General features: G+C 42.7%; 2 pseudogenes; one reads left to right on the plus strand and one right to left on the minus strand.

Annotated features, from left to right (window-relative positions):
* Window positions 1-554: 554 nt before the first annotated feature.
* LOC124719171 lies at window positions 555-672 on the minus strand (annotated as a pseudogene).
* A 14,466-nt stretch (window positions 673-15,138) lies between these two features.
* On the plus strand, window positions 15,139-15,255 carry LOC124719141 (annotated as a pseudogene).
* The last annotated feature ends 2,986 nt before the right edge of the window (window positions 15,256-18,241 follow it).

Here is an 18,241-nt window from a genome sequence, read left to right on the forward strand (position 1 = left end):
ATAGTGTAAATTTTGATATATATATATAAGGGGTTCAGGGTTCCCGGCCCCGCGAGGGAGGCACGAAGTTTGGGGATTGGCAGTAGCGTCGCGACAAGAGGTGGTCACGAGGGCCGAGCGGCCGAAGAAACTAGCTACGCAAGGAGGGGCTGCGCAGACCGAAGATACCGGAGTACTTCACAGGGGTCAGCGTCGAGTACAAGCAGCAGGCCGCCGTCCTGTATCTTGGTTGGCAACATTCGTGTCGGACGACCGTTCGTGGCCTGGCTGCCCCCTTTCTACCTGGCTTTCATCGGCACCACTCAGTAACCGCTGCGGCGCACCGTGGATCCGTCGAACTGCTTGCTGATAAAGCACTCCGTCTTCAGGCCACGAGTGGCCTACCGGGATCATCCGACCGCCATGTTATCCTCACTGGAGGATGTGGATAGGAGGGGCATGGGGTCAGCACACCGCTCTCCCGGTCGTTATGATGGTATTCTTAACAGAAGCCGTTACTATTCGTTTGAGTAACTCCCCATTTGGCATCACGAGGCTGAGTGCTCCCCGCAAAATGGCAACAGCGCATGGCGGCCTGGATGGTCACCCACCCAAGTGCCGGCCACGCCCGACAGCGCTTTACTTCGGTGATCTCACGGGAACCGGTGTATCCACTGCGGCAAGGCCGTTGCCTGCTTCCTGATAAAGGGGAGTTAAATTCTGTAATACTTGTGATGATTTGTTTCATTGTCTCCCTGCCCTCCTTATTATTTCCTGGTTTGTACCCGACCCTCAGAGTTTTACTCGGTCGGCTCTTTGGCCGTAAATATAGGCAGTAGTCGTCGTTTGAAAATTTGTCGCGCTATTATATTGCCTTTCCTTTCTGGTTTGTACCCGATCATTAATGCTCTAATTAATGAGCTCTTGGTTGTACATAAAGTCGGAACAATTGTACTAAGGGACAAGTTGTCGTTAAACAAAAGATCGATCTTGTGGATACATTTAGCTGTGAACCAGTTCAATTCTTTGACTGTAATTGCAATCCTCAGTCATTACTTATAATCTGAACAACCTGTTGCAGTAAGCTGTTCGTTTCTGTGTTTGAAAGACCGGGTCATTATTGGTGTATTTTAGATGGATCTTGTGTTTCCGCCGAGTGAGTTCTCTTGTAATAAGTGTTCACAAGTAATGTTTTAAGACGTTCCTTCAGAGCCGTGTTAATAACTGACAATCAGTTTAAGTTTGAAAATATTAACAACCTACTGTCACCAGGGCTTTAGTCAAAATAAGATTGTCCGAAGGGACGAGTTGGGATCCTGTCGCACCTTGGTTGCCTATTGATATTAAGAGGTTGGTTGCTTTGAAGTAAGCCTTACCATTGTCATATTATTTGATAACCTATTTAACCTATAAGCACAGGTGCGCATCTTAACCCCGAACATTTCGACATACAGCTGTCAAATTAAAAGTGCCAAATATCTCACGAAATAAGCATCAAACGAAAAAACTACAAAGAACGAAACTCATCTAGCTTGAAGGGGGAAACCAGATGGCGCTATGGTTGGTCCGCTAGATGGCGCTGCCATAGGTCAAACGGATATCAACTGCGTTTTTTTTAAATAGGAACCCCCATTTTTTATTACATATTCGTGTAGTACGTAAAGAAATATGAATGTTTTAGTTGGACCACATTTTTCGCTTTGTAATAGATGGCGCTGTAATAGTCACAAACGTATAAGTACGTGGTATCTCGTAACATTCCGCCAGTGCGCACGGTATTTGCTTCGTGATACATTTGTTGTTGTTGTTGTTGTGGTCTTCAGCCCTGAGACTGGTTTGATGCAGCTCTCCATGCTACTCTATCCTGTGCAAGCTTCTTCATCTCCCAGTATTTACTGCAAGCTACATCCTTCTGAATCTGCTTAGTGTACTCATCTCTTGGTCTCCCTCTACGATTTTTACCCTCCACGCCTCCCTCCAATGCTAAATTTGTGATCCCTTGATGCCTCAGAACATGTCCTACCAACCGGTCCCTTCTTCTTGTCAAGTTGTGCCACAAACTCCTCTTCTCCGCAATTCTGTTCAATACCTCCTCATTAGTTATGTGATCTACCCATCTCATCTTCAGCATTCTTCAGTAGCACCACATTTCGAGAGCTACAATTCTCTTCTTGTCCAAACTAGTTATCGTCCATGTTTCACTTCCATACATGGCTACACTCCATACAAATACTTTCAGAAACGACTTCCTGACACTTAAATCTATACTCGATGTTAACAAATTTCTCTTAATCCGGAAACGCTTTGCTTGCCATTGCCAGTCTACATTTTATATCCTCTCTCTTTCGAACATCATCAGTTATTTTGCTCCCCTAATAGCAAAACTCCTTTACTACTGTAAGCGTTTCGTCTCCTAATCTAATTCCCTCAGCATCACCCGGCTTAATTCGACTACATTCCATTATCCTCGTTTTGCTTTTGTTGATGTTCATCTTATACCCTCCTTTCAAGACACTGTCCATTCCGTCCAACTGCTCTTCCAAGTCCTTTGCTGTGTCTGACAGAATTACAATGTCATGGGCGAACCTCAAAGTTTTTATTTCTTCTCCATGGATTTTAATACCTACTCCGAATTTTTCTTTTGTTTCCTTTACTGCTTGGTCAATAAACAGATTGAATAACATCGGGGAGTGGCTACAACCCTGTCTCACTCCCTTCGCAACCACTGCTTCCCTTTCATGTCCCTCGACTCTTATAACTGCCATCTGGTTTCTGTACAAATTGTAAATAGCCTTTCGCTCCCTGTATTTTACCCCTGCCACCTTTAGAATTTGAAAGAGAGTATTCCAGTCAACATTTTCAAAAGCTTTCTCTAAGTCTACAAATGCTAGAAACGTAGGTTTGCCTTTCCTTAATCTTTCTTCTAAGATAAATCGTAAGGTCAGTATTGCCTCACGTGTTCCAACATTTCTACGGAATACAAGCTGATCTTCCCCGAGGTCGGTTTCTACCAGTTTTTCTATTCGTCTGTAAAGAATTCGAGTTAGTATTTTGCAGCTGTGACTTATTAAACTTATAGTTCGGTAATTTTCACATCTGTCAACACCTGCTTTCTTTGGGATCGGAATTATTATATTCTTCTTGAAGTCTGAGGGTATCTCGCCTGTCTCATACATCTTGCTCACCAGATGGTAGAGTTTTGTCAGGACTGGCTCTCCCAAGGCCGTCAGTAGTTCTAATGGAATGTTGTCTACTCCCAGGGCCTTGTTTCGACTTAGGTCTTTCAGTGGTCTGTCAAACTCTTCAAGCAGTATCGTATCTCCCATTTCGTCTTCATCTACATTCTCTTCCATTTCTATAATATTGTCCTCATGTACATCACCCTTGTATAAACTCTCTTTATACTCCTTCCCCCTTTCTGCCTTCCCTTCTTTGCTTAGAACTGGGTTTCCATCTGAGCTCTTGATATTCATACAAGTGGTTCTCTTTTCTCCAAAGGTCTCTTTAATTTTCCTGTAGGCAGTATCTATCTTACCCCTAGTGAGATAAGCCTCTACATCCTTACATTTGTCCTCTAGCCATCACTCCTTTGCCATTTTGCACTTCCTGTCGATCTCATTTTTGAGACGTTTGTATTCCTTTTTGCCTGCTTCGTTTACTGCATTTTTATATTTTCTCCTTTCATCAATTAAATTCAATATTTCTTCTGTTACCCAAGGATTTCTACTAGCCCTCGTCTTTTTACCTATTTGATCCTCGGCTGCCTTCACTACTTCATCCCTCAGAGCTATCCATTCTTCTTCTACTGTATTTCTTTCCCCAATTTGTGACAATTGTTCCCTTATGCACTCCCTGAAACTCTGTACAAACTTTGTTTTACTCACTTTATCCAGATCCCACCTTCTTAAATTCCTACCTTTTTGCAGTTTCTTCAGTTTTAATCTACAGTTCATAACCAATAGATTGTGGTCAGAGTGCACATCTGACCCCGGAAATGTCTTACAATTTAATACCTGGTATCTTCTGGTAAACCTTCCGGGATGTAAGGTCTTGGTCCATGAAACTCTTCAGCTCGCAACGTTTCGTCCAGAGCTCCGCTGGACATCTTCAGAGGGGTGTTTCTCCTCCAGTGAGTCTTGCCGACTGATGGGTCGGACGTCTGAGAGCGACTTATACATCGTAGAAAGTGGGCGTGACCAGAGTTACACGTGATATGCAGAGATAATCTTTGTCAGAGATAAAACTTAACTATCGATCGTAATCTCGTCACGGATAAAACCGGTTAGCAATTCTGTAGTGCTACTGTCCAAAGATCACTAAGTTTCATGGTCTCTTCTTTCCGATTAAAATTATCCCTATGTTTATATATTTCAATTGCTTCTCTACAAAGCCGTGGGTAATAGTTCGTCGTCGCAGATAAAATGTTTGTTTCGGAAAACTTCACTTGATGATTTCCTGGCTGAAAAGCGTGTTCTGCTACAGTCGATTTATCTGTTTTTCCTAATCGGCAAAGACTTCTGTACTTTTAACCGTGTATTTACGCTTCTTTTTGTTGTTCCAACATAAACTTTACCACATGTACACGGAATTTTATATACGCCACTGGCTGATAGGGGAGCGCGTTTATCTTTTACAGACCGGAGAACATGACAAATTTTCTTCGTTGGTCTAAAAAGAGGTCTAATATCATGTTTACTTCAAATCTTTCCAATCTGATCCGTTACTTTCTTTATAAAAGGGAGAGAGACTGTATTCTTCCATCGTTTTTCGGACTTGTCCCTAGGCTTTTAGTTGTTTGGGTGCAGAATTCTGCTTACTTCTTTCTTTGAGTAGCCATTTTTCTCAAAAGCGTGCTTCAGATGTTTTAATTCGACGTCTAGATACTCCGGCGTGCAAATCCGTCTGGCTCTGTCAACGAGACTTGTAATCACACCTCTCTTTTGCTGTGGATGGTGGTTAGAGTTTTTATGTAAGTATCTGTCTGTGTGCGTTATTTTTCTAAAAATCTGTTGTTTCAATCTTCCATCCGTCTGTCTCATAACTAAAACATCCAAAAACGGTATTTTGTTATCATTTTCTCTCTCCATGGTAAACTGGATTCTTGGATTTATATTATTAAGGTAATTAAAAAATTCCCCTAAGGCTTCTCTACCATATGGGCAGACCACAAATGTATCGTCTACATACCGATACCAGCGAGATGGTTTCTTATCTGCTTTTTCCAAGGCTGACTGTTCGAATTTCTCCATGTAGAAATTAGCTACTGCAGGACCCAATGGGTTACCCATTGCTACGCCATTAAGTTGTTCATAAAATTCATTATTCCACTGGAAATCGCTGGAAGTAAGACAATGTCTGAAAAGAGCAGTCAAATCTTCTGGAAAAATATCCGTTATAAAATCCATAACTTCATTAACTGGAATCATAGTAAATAAAGATACTACATCAAAACCTACTAAAATATCCTCAGGTTTCAGAATTAAACCTTCAATTTTCTCTATAAAATGACGTGAGTCCTTTATATATGAGTCAGTTTTTCCAATATATGGTTGTAAGCGAGTTGTTAGATATCTTGCTATTTCGTACGTAGGAGAATTGATAGCACTAACAATCGGTCTCAGAGGAAGGTCCTTCTTATGTACCTTGGGTAGGCCATAGAGTCTAGGACACATTGCTTCAGTCTTCAATAAAGCTCTTTTTTCTTCTTTTTGAATAGAAGTGGCCGATTTTATCAGATTATTTGTTTTCCGTAGTACGCTGGCTGTAGGATCTTTCTTAAGTTTTTTGTATTGTCCTGACGTTAAAAGATTCAAAATTTTGCTTTGATAATCTTCTGTATTTAAAACGACAGTAGCATTTCCTTTATCAGCAGGAACAATCACTATGTCTTAATACCTGGTTCCTAAATCTCTATCTTACCATTATATAATCTATCTGATACCTTCTAGTATCCCCAGCATTCTTCCATGTGTACAACCTTCTTTTATGATTCTTGAACCAAGTGTTAGCTATGATTAACTTATGCTCTGCGCAAAATTCTACCAGACGGCTTCCTCTTTCATTTCTTTCCCCCAATCCATATTCACCTACTGTGTTTCCTTCTCTCCCTTTCCCTATTCTCGAATTCCAGTCACCCATGACTATTAAATTTTCGTCTCCCTTCACTACCTGAATGATTTCTTTTATCTCATCATACATTTCATCAATTTCTTCATCATCTGCAGAGTTAGTTGGCATATAAACTTGTACTACTGTAGTAGGTGTGGGCTTCGTGTCTATCGTGGCCACTATAATACGTTCACTATGCTGTTTGTAGTAGCTTACCCGCACTCCTATTTTTTTTTATTCATTATTAAACCTAATCCTGCATTACCCCTATTTGATTTTGTATTTATAACCCTGTATTTACCTGACGAAAAGTCTTGTTCCTCCTGCCACCGAACTTCACTAATTCCCACTATATCTAACTTTAACCTATTCATTTCCCTTTTTAAGTTTTCTCATATACCTCCCCGATTAAGGGATCTGACATTCCACGCTCCGATCCGCAGAATGCCAGTTTTCTTTCTACTGATAACGACGTCCTCTTGAGTAGTCCCCGCCCGGAGATCCGAATGGGGGACTATTTTACCTCCGGATTATTTTACCCAAGAGGACGCCATCATCATTTAATCATACAGTAAAGCTGCATGCCCTCGGGAAAAATTACGGCTGTAGTTTCCCCTTTCTCTCAGCCGTTCGCAGTACCAGCACAACAAGGCTGTTTTGGTTAGTGTTACAAGGCTAGATCAGTCAATCATCCAGACTGTTGCGCCTGCAACTACTGAAAAGGCTGCTGCCCCTCTTCAGGAACCACACGTTTGTCTGGCCTCTCAACGGATACCCCTCCGCTGTGATTGCACCTACGTTACGGCTATCTGTATCATTGAGGCACGCAAGCCTCCCCACCAACGGCAAGGTCCATGGTACATGGGGGGCGTGATACATTACCCGTGGTAAAAGAGACCGTTTACCAATTGCGGAAAAAGTCGATAACGTGTTGATGTATGGTTATTGTGATCAAAATGCCCAACTGGCGTGTGTTATGTATGCTGCTAGGTATCCTTGCGACGTCATGATCCAAGTGTCCGGACCGTTCGCCGGCTAGTTGCGTTGTTTAAGGAAACAGGAAGTGTTCGGCCACATGTGAAACGTCAACCACGACCTGCAACAAATGACGATGCCCAAGTAGGTGTTTTAGCTGCTGTCGCGGTTAATCCGCACATCGGTAGCAAGCAAATTGCGCGAGAATCGGGAATCTCAAAAACGTCGGTGTTGACAATGCTACATCAACATCGATTGCACCCGTACCATATTTCTATGCACCAGGAATTGCGTGGCGACGACTTTGAACGTCGTATACAGTTCTGTCAGTGGACACAAGAGAAATTACGGAACGATGATAGATTTTTTGCACGCGTTCTATTTAGCGACGAAGCGTCGTTCACCAAACGTAAACCTGCATAATTTGCACTATTGGGCAACGGAAAATCCAAGATGGCTGCGACAAGTGGAACATCAGCGACCTTGTCGGGTTAACGTTTGGTGCGGCATTATGGGACGAAGGATAATTGGCCCCCATTTTATCGAAGGCAATATAAATGGTGCAATGTATGCTGATTTCCTACGTAATGTTCTACCGATGTTACTACTAGATGTTTCACTGCATGACGGAACGGCGATGTACTTCCAACATGATGGATGACCGGCACATAGCTGGCGTGCGGTTGAAGTGGTTTGAATAGCATATTTCATGACAGGTGGATTGGTCGTCGAAGCACCATACCGTGGCCCGCTCGTTCACCGGATCTGACGTCCCCGGATTTCTTTCTGTGGGGAAAGTTGAAAGATATTTGCTATCGTGATCCACCGACAATGCCCGACAACATGCGTCAGCGCATTGTCAATGCATGTGCGAACATTACGGAAGGCGAACTACTCGCTGTTGAAAGGAATGTCGTTACACGTATTGCCAAATGCATTGTGGTTTACGGACCTCATTTTGAGCATTTATTGCATTAATGTGGTATTTACAGGTAATCACGCTGTAAGAGCATGCGTTATCAGAAATTATAAGTTCACAAAGGTACACGTATCACATTGGAACAACCGAAATAAAATGTTCAAACGTACGTACGTTCTGTATTTTAATTTAAAAAACCTAACTGTTACGAACAGTTCGTCTAAAATTGTGAGCCATATGTTTGTGACTATTACAGCGCCATCTATCACAAAGCGAAGAAAGTGGTCCGACTATAACATTAATATTTCTTTACGTATTACACGAATATGTAATAGAAAATGGGGCTTTCTATTTAAAAAATGCAGTTGACATCCGTTTGACCTATGGCAGCGCCATCTAGCGGGCTAACCATAGCGCCATCTGGTTTCCCCTTCAAGCTAGACGAGTTTCGTTCTTTGTAGTTTTTTCTTTTGGCGCTTATTTCGTGAGATATTTGGCCCGGTCACGATCAGTGGACCACCCCGTGTAGTATTCATGTGTTGCGGAAGGGCATTTAATGAGACAGACTGTGTCCAGCGTGGTAGTAGACACCCGATAACGGGCGGGCTGTAGGCCCGGTCGTCTTGTAACCTTTGTCATATTGTTTGCTGTTTTGCAATATAGCACTACAGATTTCTTGTGCAAAGATTAAAAGCTTATTCAACTTGAGGTTTAAGGTCAAAAGAATTTTGCAAATTTGTTCATTTTGTTAAAGAAAATTTTATGGTTGGTTCGATTATCTGTAAAACACAGTTTACATATTGTTAAATAAACAGGTTTTGTGAAAAGAAAGTTATGTTGGTGGGTCCTCCCTTCCATATTTTCCTTAATTCCAGTTCAGTACCACGTATATAATATATGTATCAACAGTTACCTTTTACTAGCAACTTTGCTCACGCGAAAGCTAGTGCAGAAAATAAATACGCAAACTCTGAAGCACTGATCTAAACTATATGCTGCGTACTAACATGACATTTAAACGGAGTCACGTTACGTGGCTTTTCTGGCGTTAAGATACATTTTACATCAGCTTTCACTTTTTATTCCGCCATATAATGAAATTTGCTTCGGGTGTTGGTGCCCTGCCGCCCGTAGTGGCCGTGCGGTTCTAGGCGCTGCAGTCTGAAACAGCGAGACCGCTACGGTCGCAGGTTCGAATCCTGCCTCGGGCATGGATGTGTGTGATGTCCTTAGGTTAGTTAGGTTTAACTAGTTCTAAGTTCTAGGGGACTAATGACCCACAAGTTGAGTCCCATAGTGCTCAGAGCCATTTGAACCATTTGTTGGTGCCCTACAACCAAAATATGATATGGGATAGTGCCTGTTTGACTCTAATTTTGCCTCGCAACGATTTTAAACGATGTAAACAAATTATTACAGTGTAGATGTTTTGGTTATTTACGTTGAAAAATCCGCACCATTACGTTCCAGTGATGACTGATACAAAGATGGCGATATCGCAGCCGCAACAAAGCTAAAGATTTTCAGTCTCAGAGATATTTCGATACATACATAGATGTGACAGTAGAAATTTACAAACTACCATTGTTAATTACTTACTATTTATATTAAAAAAGAACTGATTGAAATTAAGGTAAACAAATCAAGCAGCCAGTATATTAAAAGTTTTACTGTACTGGGGTTATATAAGTGTTGTAGTGTACATTGGAAGCAAAGGAAATGATAAGGGGTAGATGTACATAAACAAATATTCCAACAGTGGGCATATTATGTAAATATTATGTAATACACTGGAAGCAAAGTATGTGATCAGGGATAGATGTACATAAATAAATATTACGACATCGGACATTACATTAATTTTTTATAGTTAGTAGAAGGCATTGTACTGCTAAGCAAGCTGGTATATTTTATGCACTATTTCATGTTGGGTTAGTATCTAGATTTTATTATTGTTAAAGGGAGTAGTTTTTATTTTAAACTGCAGAGCAGGTGAACGAAGTTTTGAAGAAAGGCTGCACTGGCTAGCTCGATCTATTCATTGGCGAGATTTTGTGGTGATCTGCTTTTATGTTCATATTTTTCAGTCTCTTCAAGCAAATTCATTGAAGCCTGGTAGTCAAGGGAAGGCAGGATTCGGCTACGATTGAGGATGGGGCCGTAATCAGTTACCACTGGTTGCCCTTTACAGTTAGACACAATTTATTTTAAACCAGTAATTACAGACTCAACAATGAATAAAGATACCACACGTTATTAATGAAGGAATAAACAACTGTGTAAATAATAGTGTTTTCAATGAGTTACAATTTAGCAAATCACCATTAAATACAGATACAGCAGATAATATTTTGAAAGCAAGCCACTGTGATCTGGGCAGAAGGCCTTACACGCCAGGAATGGCAATAAATTAAGAACTGTTTAAAACTCGCTGCAACTTACAAATTAGAGGTATTTAAATACTAAAGGCAAGTCCCCACAAACACAGCAGAAGGCATCAAACGCCAGGAATGACAGTAAATAAGGTTTTAAAGGCTTACTGCGTAAATTCAAGTACCAAATTAGAATTTTAAGGCAAATGACATAATCACGGCTGAAGGCCTTACACGCCAGGAACGGAATAATACAAAAAACAGCAAATACGGTAGCAAAGGTTAATTAAAAAACAAGCAACTAATCACCAAACGCGTCAAATAAGATGATGGTAAACTTTGTAACACAACCCTTAACGTCCACTGAACACTACTCCGCTAGATTTATTCGAATGTTCAAATGTGTGTGATATGTTATGGGACTTAACTGCTAAGATCATCAGTCCCTAAGCCTACACACTACTTAACCTAAATTATCCTAAGGCCAAACACACACACCCATGCCCGAAGGAGGACTCGAACCTCCGCCGGGACCAGCCGCACAGTCCATGACTGCAGCGCCTGAGACCGCTCGGCTAATCCCGCGCGGCAGATTTATTCCAGAAGGCGACCAGAACTATTAACCTTTAAAGTAGGCATTAAAAGGTATTATAATAAATAATACAATACTAAAACACAAGGACCAGTGCACAAGTTCCTTAAAGGGTACTTACTACTGAAGCAGATTACACCCGCAGAAGGCGTGGGCTGAAGGACCGTTACACTGAACTACTGGCCATCAGACCTCCTTTTAGAACACACGTGTCTTACAAGAACCAAGGTGCCACAGACGGTGCTCCAGGAATCGACCTCTGAGAAGGTTCGGCAACAAACAGTTTCGCGAGTGACTGGATAGGCAGCCAAGAGTTGCATTCACTTCACAAGATGGTAACTCAAACTAGTGGCAGTCTAACGAATGACTAATGATGATCTTTCTGAAGCTACCTGACGTGCGATAAACCAAATGCATCGATGGAACAATACGCCAAAGCCGGAACCGGCGGCCTGCACTACGTCCCCAGAATGTTTAGAGTGCCCGTAACGAGAAAGGAATCACTACTACCAGAGCAGAAGAATCACCCACCGGGCTGCAATGAAGAAAGCTGCCAAAACTACACGCTTTACCGGACAGCAGCGGCAAGACGAAGAAACGTACACTGTCGTTACATACACTAACCCCCAGGGCAGGTAACTGGGGCGTTAGCGGCCACCAGGCCAGAAAAATTACCGCTAGTTGAACTTAACAAATTGTAACAAGTAGAACGTAGTAAACAAGTTGAACGTAGCTTGAGGAAAGCTAATCAGATGCGCCTTCCCCAAGCACTCCACTCGCTGCTCTTCTCCTCGGCGACACTACGAGTAGCAAAACGACACAAGTCACTGGAGAATCGCGAGACATCACAGTGGTGGAGGTTTCTCTACTTGGATTGAAAGGCACTCATCTTAAAGCTTGCTGGATCCGGTTTACGACGAGGTCGTGCACCCTCGTGAGTCCCCAACCAAACTCGCACACTCACACGACCGGGAAAAACAACGACGTCGCCCCAAAGACAGGGCAACAGTTACTACATACCGATAACCGCCACTGCTGCCACTAGCGGACAGGCAACGCTTGCGAAACCGAGTGGCGCCGGTCAACACGAGAAGAATACAAAGAATCCCAACCATGCCAACTAAACGATACCGTCTGGCCCCAACAGAGGGCGGTAACCTACCAAAAGCACCAATGCGAGCTGCAGCTCGGCTCATTCATAAAGCTACCTTTCTCAGCATCGTGAAATACATGGATGTCGTCTTCAGCACTCTTAATTCCATGTTTGTTAATAGCTGTGTGCATGGCAAATGTGTATTTTGATATGTTACGTTTGAACAGCATCTATCCCTATGTCCAGTCTGTTTCTCCTCTGCATGATGGCATTTATCAGGAGGACAATGCACTGTGCCACACAGCTTGTAGTGTGCCAGAATGGTTCGAAGAACACTAGGACGAGTTTACCCACTGCCCTGACCACCAAACGCCCCGGATTTAAACCAGTCGAGAATCTGTGGGAACTGTTCCCCTCATTCATCCTCTACCGAGAAACCTAGCGCATCTGACCACGACATTGCAGTCGGCATGGCTCCACAGCCCTGTCGCTGCCTTTCAGAACCTCACTGACTCTCCACGCATCGGAAAAGATGGCTTTTGATAGATCGTGACTTCTAATAGATGGTCACAGTAACCTGAGTAGACAGTGTGTAAGTTACAATCTACGCATTTTGCCTTGAAGGAAGTGTTAATGATACGTGCTAGGCACCGATATTTAGTTTCCAACCTTTCTAAATAAACACATGGCCATTGGGCTCACTTAGGAGGTGAAATAGAAATTATTACTTCGCCGATAAACGAATTCACACAACAAATAACTAATGTTGAGTACCGACCGTGGACGAGGGACGTTAGCAGTCTGCTCATAATAGCTGTGACTTAAGTATCGGATCTTTTAAATCAGGCATGGTTCATTGTTGTTGCAACATTTCAGTGTTCACTGTGTTGTTAAGTAACGCATCGATTGTATTATTGGAGTTGTTCGAAAATTCAATTTTTTTTATTCCAGTCATCGATCACAATACTCGCGCAAACCAAGTTGACACTCGGCGCGGTGGCTGATGGGAACGACTGAAATCCTAAGAAATTTTGGTCTTACGTCAGAGTTGTATGTCGATCAAAACAAAATGTCCAGACACTCTGTGACCAAAATGGTATTGAAACAGAGGATGACAGACAAAAGGCTGAAATACTAAATGTCTTTTTCCGAAGCTGTTTCACAGAGGAAGACTGCACTGTAGTTCCTTCTCTAGATTGTCGCACATATGACAAAATGGTAGATATCGAAATAGATGACAGAGGGATAGAAAGACAATTAAAATCGCTCAAAAGAGGAAAGGCCGCTGGACCTGATGGGATACTAGTTCGAATTTACACAGAGTACGCGAAGGAACTTGCCCCACTTCCTGCAGCGGTGTACTGTAGGTCTCTAGAAGAGCGTAGCGTTCCAAAAGATTGGAAAAGGGCACAGGTCATCCCCGTTTCCAAGAAGGGACGTCGAACAGAATTGCAGAACTATAGACCTATACCTATTTTAGAACATGTATTGTGTTCGAGTATAATGACTTTTCTGGAGATAGAAATCTACTCTGTAGGAATCAGCGTGGGTTTCGAAAAAGACGATCGTGTGAAACCCAGCTCACGCTATTCGTCCACAAGACTCAGAGGGCCATAGACACGGGTTTCCAGGTAGGTGTCGTGTTTCTTGACTTCCGCAAAGCGTTTGATACAGTTCCCCACAGTCGTTTAATGAACACACTAAGAGCATATGGACTATCAGACCAATTGTGTGATTGGATTGAAGAGTTCCTAGATAACAGAACGCAGCGTCTCATTCTCAGTGGAGAGAAGTCTTCCGAAGTAAAAGTGATTCCAGGTGTGCCGCAGGGGAGTGTCGTAGGTCCGTTGCTATTCACAATATACATAAATGACCTTGTGGATAACATCGGAAGTTCACTGAGGCTTTTTGCGGATGATGCTGTAGTATATCGAGAGTTTATAACAATGGAAAATTGTACTGAAATGGAGGAGGATGTGCAACGAATTGACGCATGGTGCAGGGAATGGCAATTGAATCTCAATGTAGACAAGTGCAATGTGCTGCGAATACATAGAAAGAAAGATCCTTTATGATTTAGCTACAATATACCAGGTCAGCAACTGGAAGCAGTTAATTCAATAAATTATCTGGGAGTAGGCATTAGGAGAGATTTAAAATGGAATGACCATATAAAATTAATCGTCGGTAAAGCAGATGCCAGACTGAGATTCATTGGAAGAATCGTAAGGAAATGCAGCCCGAAAACAAAGCAAGTAGGTTACAGTGCACTTGTTCGCCCACTGCTTGAATACTGCTCACAGGTGTGGGATCTGTACCGGATGGGGTTGATAAGAGAGATAGTGAAGATCAGACGGAGAGCAGCGCGCTTCGTTACAGGATCATTTAGTAATCGCGAAAGCGTTACGGAGATGATAGATAAACTCCAGTGGAAGACTCTGGAAGAGAGACGCTCAATAGCTCGGCAAGGGCTTTTGTTGAAGTTTCGAGAACATACCTTCACCGAGGAGTCAAGCAGTATATTGCTCCCTCTTAGGTACATCTCGCGAAGAGAGATTAGAGCCCACACAGAGGCATATCAACAATCTTTCTTTCCACGAACACCACAAGACTGGAATAGAAGGGAGAACCGATAGAGGTACTCAAGGTACCCTCCGCCACACACGGTCAGGTGGCTTGCGGAGTATGCATGTAGATGCAGATGTAGATGTAGACTGTAAATGGGAAACGCCTTTACAGTCGATCCCATCAGCCATCGCGCTGAGTGTCAACTTTGTTTGCGCGTGTAATAAATTCCTTTGACGATGACCGGTTTCAGTCAGTAATGACCCTCTTCAGATCTGTTCTATACCGTGTCCTAATGTGATAAAGCCGTAATAGCATCGTAGAAACATATAAATATACTCAGCATAGCATCGCCACATCACTTTAGGACATGGTGTAGAACAGATCTGAAGATGGTCATTACTGAATGAAACCTGTCATCATCAAAGAAATTTATATTGTGATCAAAGACTGGAATAAAGAAACTTTTGACACTATTGGATCACTATTCATATTTGCGACCATTTGAAAATTGACGTTGCCTACTATTTTAATAGGCAACGGCCTTGCCGCAGTGGATACACCGGTTCCCGTCAGATCACCGAAGTTAAGCGCTGTCGGCGTGGCCGGCACTAGGATGGGTGACCACCCAGGCCGCCATGCGCTGTTGCCGTTTTTCTGGGTGCACTCAGCCTCGTGATGCCAATTGAGGAGCTACTCGACTGAATAGTAGCGGCTCCAGTCAAAGAAAACCATCATAACGACCAGGAGAGCGGTGTGTTGTCCACATGCTCCTCCTATCCACATCCTCAGCTGAGGATGACACGGCGGTCGGATGGTCCTGATGGGCCACTTGTGGCCTGAAGACGGAGTGCTTTACTATTTTAATGAGGCAAATTCGCACTTAAACAGCCTGTCTAATAATAAATAAGTAGTGGTGATGTACCGTACCATGACTCTTACAAACATGTATGACAAACTCATTGCTGACGAGGGAAACTCTCCGTCGCCGATTTAGTGGTACTACGGCCCTGTAGATAGCACATCAAAAACTGAACACAGATCAAGCGTGAAAACAGAAAGAAGGGGTAATAAACTGTGCGAAAAAAGCAAAACGGTGGTAGTAGTAGTAGTAGTGTAAGTAAGCTGTTTAGGTTTTTATGTTGGTAACGCCACGTAACGCTCTATATGAAAATCACTGGCTGTGCTGTGTGCAGTCTGTGGCTGGTTGGCATTGTTGGAATATTCGCTATTGTAGTGTTGGGCAGTTGGATGTGAACAGCGCGTAGCATTGCGCAGTTGGAGATGAGCCGCCAGCAGTGGTCGATGTGGGGAGAGAAATGGCAGAATTTTGAGAGCGGACGATCTGGACGTGTGTCCATCAGAAAGAGTAAATTTGTAATATTGCATATCATGAGCAGATACATATATGATGACTTTGGAACATTATTAAGGTAAATACATTGTTTGTTTTCTATCAAAATCTTTCATTTGCTGACTATGCCTATCAGTAGTTAGTGCCTTCAGTAGCTAGAATCTTTTATTTAGCTGGCAGTAGTGGCGCTCGCTGTATTGCAGTAGTTCGAATAACGAATATTTTTGTGAAGTAAGTGATACGTGAAAGGTATAGGTTAATGTTAGTCAGGGCCATTCTTTTGTAGGGATTTTTGAAAATCAGATTGCGTCGCGCTAAAAATATTGTGTGTCAGTTTAGTGTTCATCAGAATAGGTAAAGAGCGAAATGTCTGAGTACGTTGAGTTCTGCTCAGCTGTTTGAAAATCAAATAACGTAAGGGGTTTATCAGCATAGTAATTCATAAATTTCTCTAAGGGGACGTTTCATAGTAGTAGTAGTAGTAGTAGTAGTAGTTGTTGTTGTTGTTTATTCATCCAGCGACAATGTACATAGTATGGGTTTCGTCAAAGAACGTAGTATAAGAAAAATAAGATAAGTGTGTACAGTTTCTTACATAATATAAGCCGGCCGCGGTGGTCTAGCGGTTCTAGGCGCTCAGTCCGGAGCCGCGCGACTGCTACGGTCGCAGGTTCGAATCCTGCCTCGGGCATGGGTGTGTGTGATGTCCTTAGGTTAGTTAGGTTTAAGTAGTTCTAAGTTCTAGGGGACTGATGACCATAGATGTTAAGTACCATAGTGCTCAGAGCCATTTGAACCATTTTTGAACATAATACAATGGTTCATTGTACCCATTACAATATTTTTGGGCAACAGTACTTTGATTACTGTAATAATATAAAAGTATGAGAAGCAGTTTTTACATTAAATACATTACAAGTAAATAATTGATTCAACACTTTTGTTCAGAAAAATTAACATTGAGGCTGTGGCAAGCATTTGATTTATTAAAAGGCAGGTCGGCGTTGGCCGTAATATTGATGGTTTATTGATAGCAAAATCTATTTTCAATCACATAGTGGTCTTCTTCAGTGCTCTGGTATACAAATTAAACTCATAGACACTGGTGTCAAGTTATCAATAACCAAAACTGAGAAGGGATCACAGACAACGATCGGGAAGTCTTTATTTGCAATTTCACAAATGTGGTAGGTCCTGTAGGCGATGATATCTCTGTCCACGAAGCTCTCAAGTCCTGATACATTAGGTACACCGGTTCCACCACGTACAACAGCTACCGTCAACCATCCGTTTCCATGTGAAAAGCTGTCATTCAGATCGATACTGAAGTTGAGTCTACATCCACAGAAAACAGCAGGTCCGTCTAGTAAAGAGTGTGCAGCTACAGACTTGATAGTGTTCTTCTTCTTGTCCGCGGCAGACGTTGTCATTTCGATGTCTTCAATTGTTTTATATACAGTCTGTCTTGAACGACGACGATATAGTCGACGTTATAGTCGAGCAAAGATACTAGCGATTCGTCATGGGGACATTTAGTCAGCGCGAGAGCGTTACGGAGATGCTGAACAAGCTCCAGTGGCGGACACTTCAAGAAAGGCGTTACGCAATACGGAGAGGTTTATTATCGAAATTACGAGAGAGCACATTCCGGGAAGAGATGGGCAACATATTACTACCGCCCACATATATCTCGCGTAATGATCACAACGAAAAGATCCGAGAAATTAGAGCAAATACGGAGACTTACAAGCAGTCGTTCTTCCCACGCACAATTCGTGAATGGAACAGGGAAGGGGGGATCAGATAGTGGTACAATAAGTACCCTCCGCCACACACCGTAAGGTGGCTCGCGGAGTATAGATGTAGATGTAGATGTAAAGGGGATATATCAATACGCGCTGCCAACGCCGGTCATGGTCAGGCAAAGCAGCAACTCAATGACAGTAGTAATTTAAATTAACGTAGTCAGGTGGAAGTACGCTAAAAACAGGGAGTAAAATACATGATGGCGGGAAGATGAGCCACACACGGCTCAGCCTTTATCTAGGCAGTCTGCAACAGTAGCTGTTTTACTGTCAACGCGCTCCAAATAACCTACAGGCAGACCTGAGTACCTCAGTGCCTTCAGCGCAACAGAAACAAAATCTCCCCGACACCGGAATGGAGTGTATGCTAAGCTGCGAGCTTCTCCGCCCTGCCCCCCAGTTCTCCAACGAGGTGCGGTAATTTTTCCTCCCGTTCTCTCGGGCTATGCAAAGCGGCAAGAAACGCCGCCGCACCGCAT

Source organism: Schistocerca piceifrons, chromosome 10, assembly GCF_021461385.2.
Source record: "Schistocerca piceifrons isolate TAMUIC-IGC-003096 chromosome 10, iqSchPice1.1, whole genome shotgun sequence".
NCBI classification, from domain to species: domain Eukaryota; kingdom Metazoa; phylum Arthropoda; class Insecta; order Orthoptera; family Acrididae; genus Schistocerca; species Schistocerca piceifrons.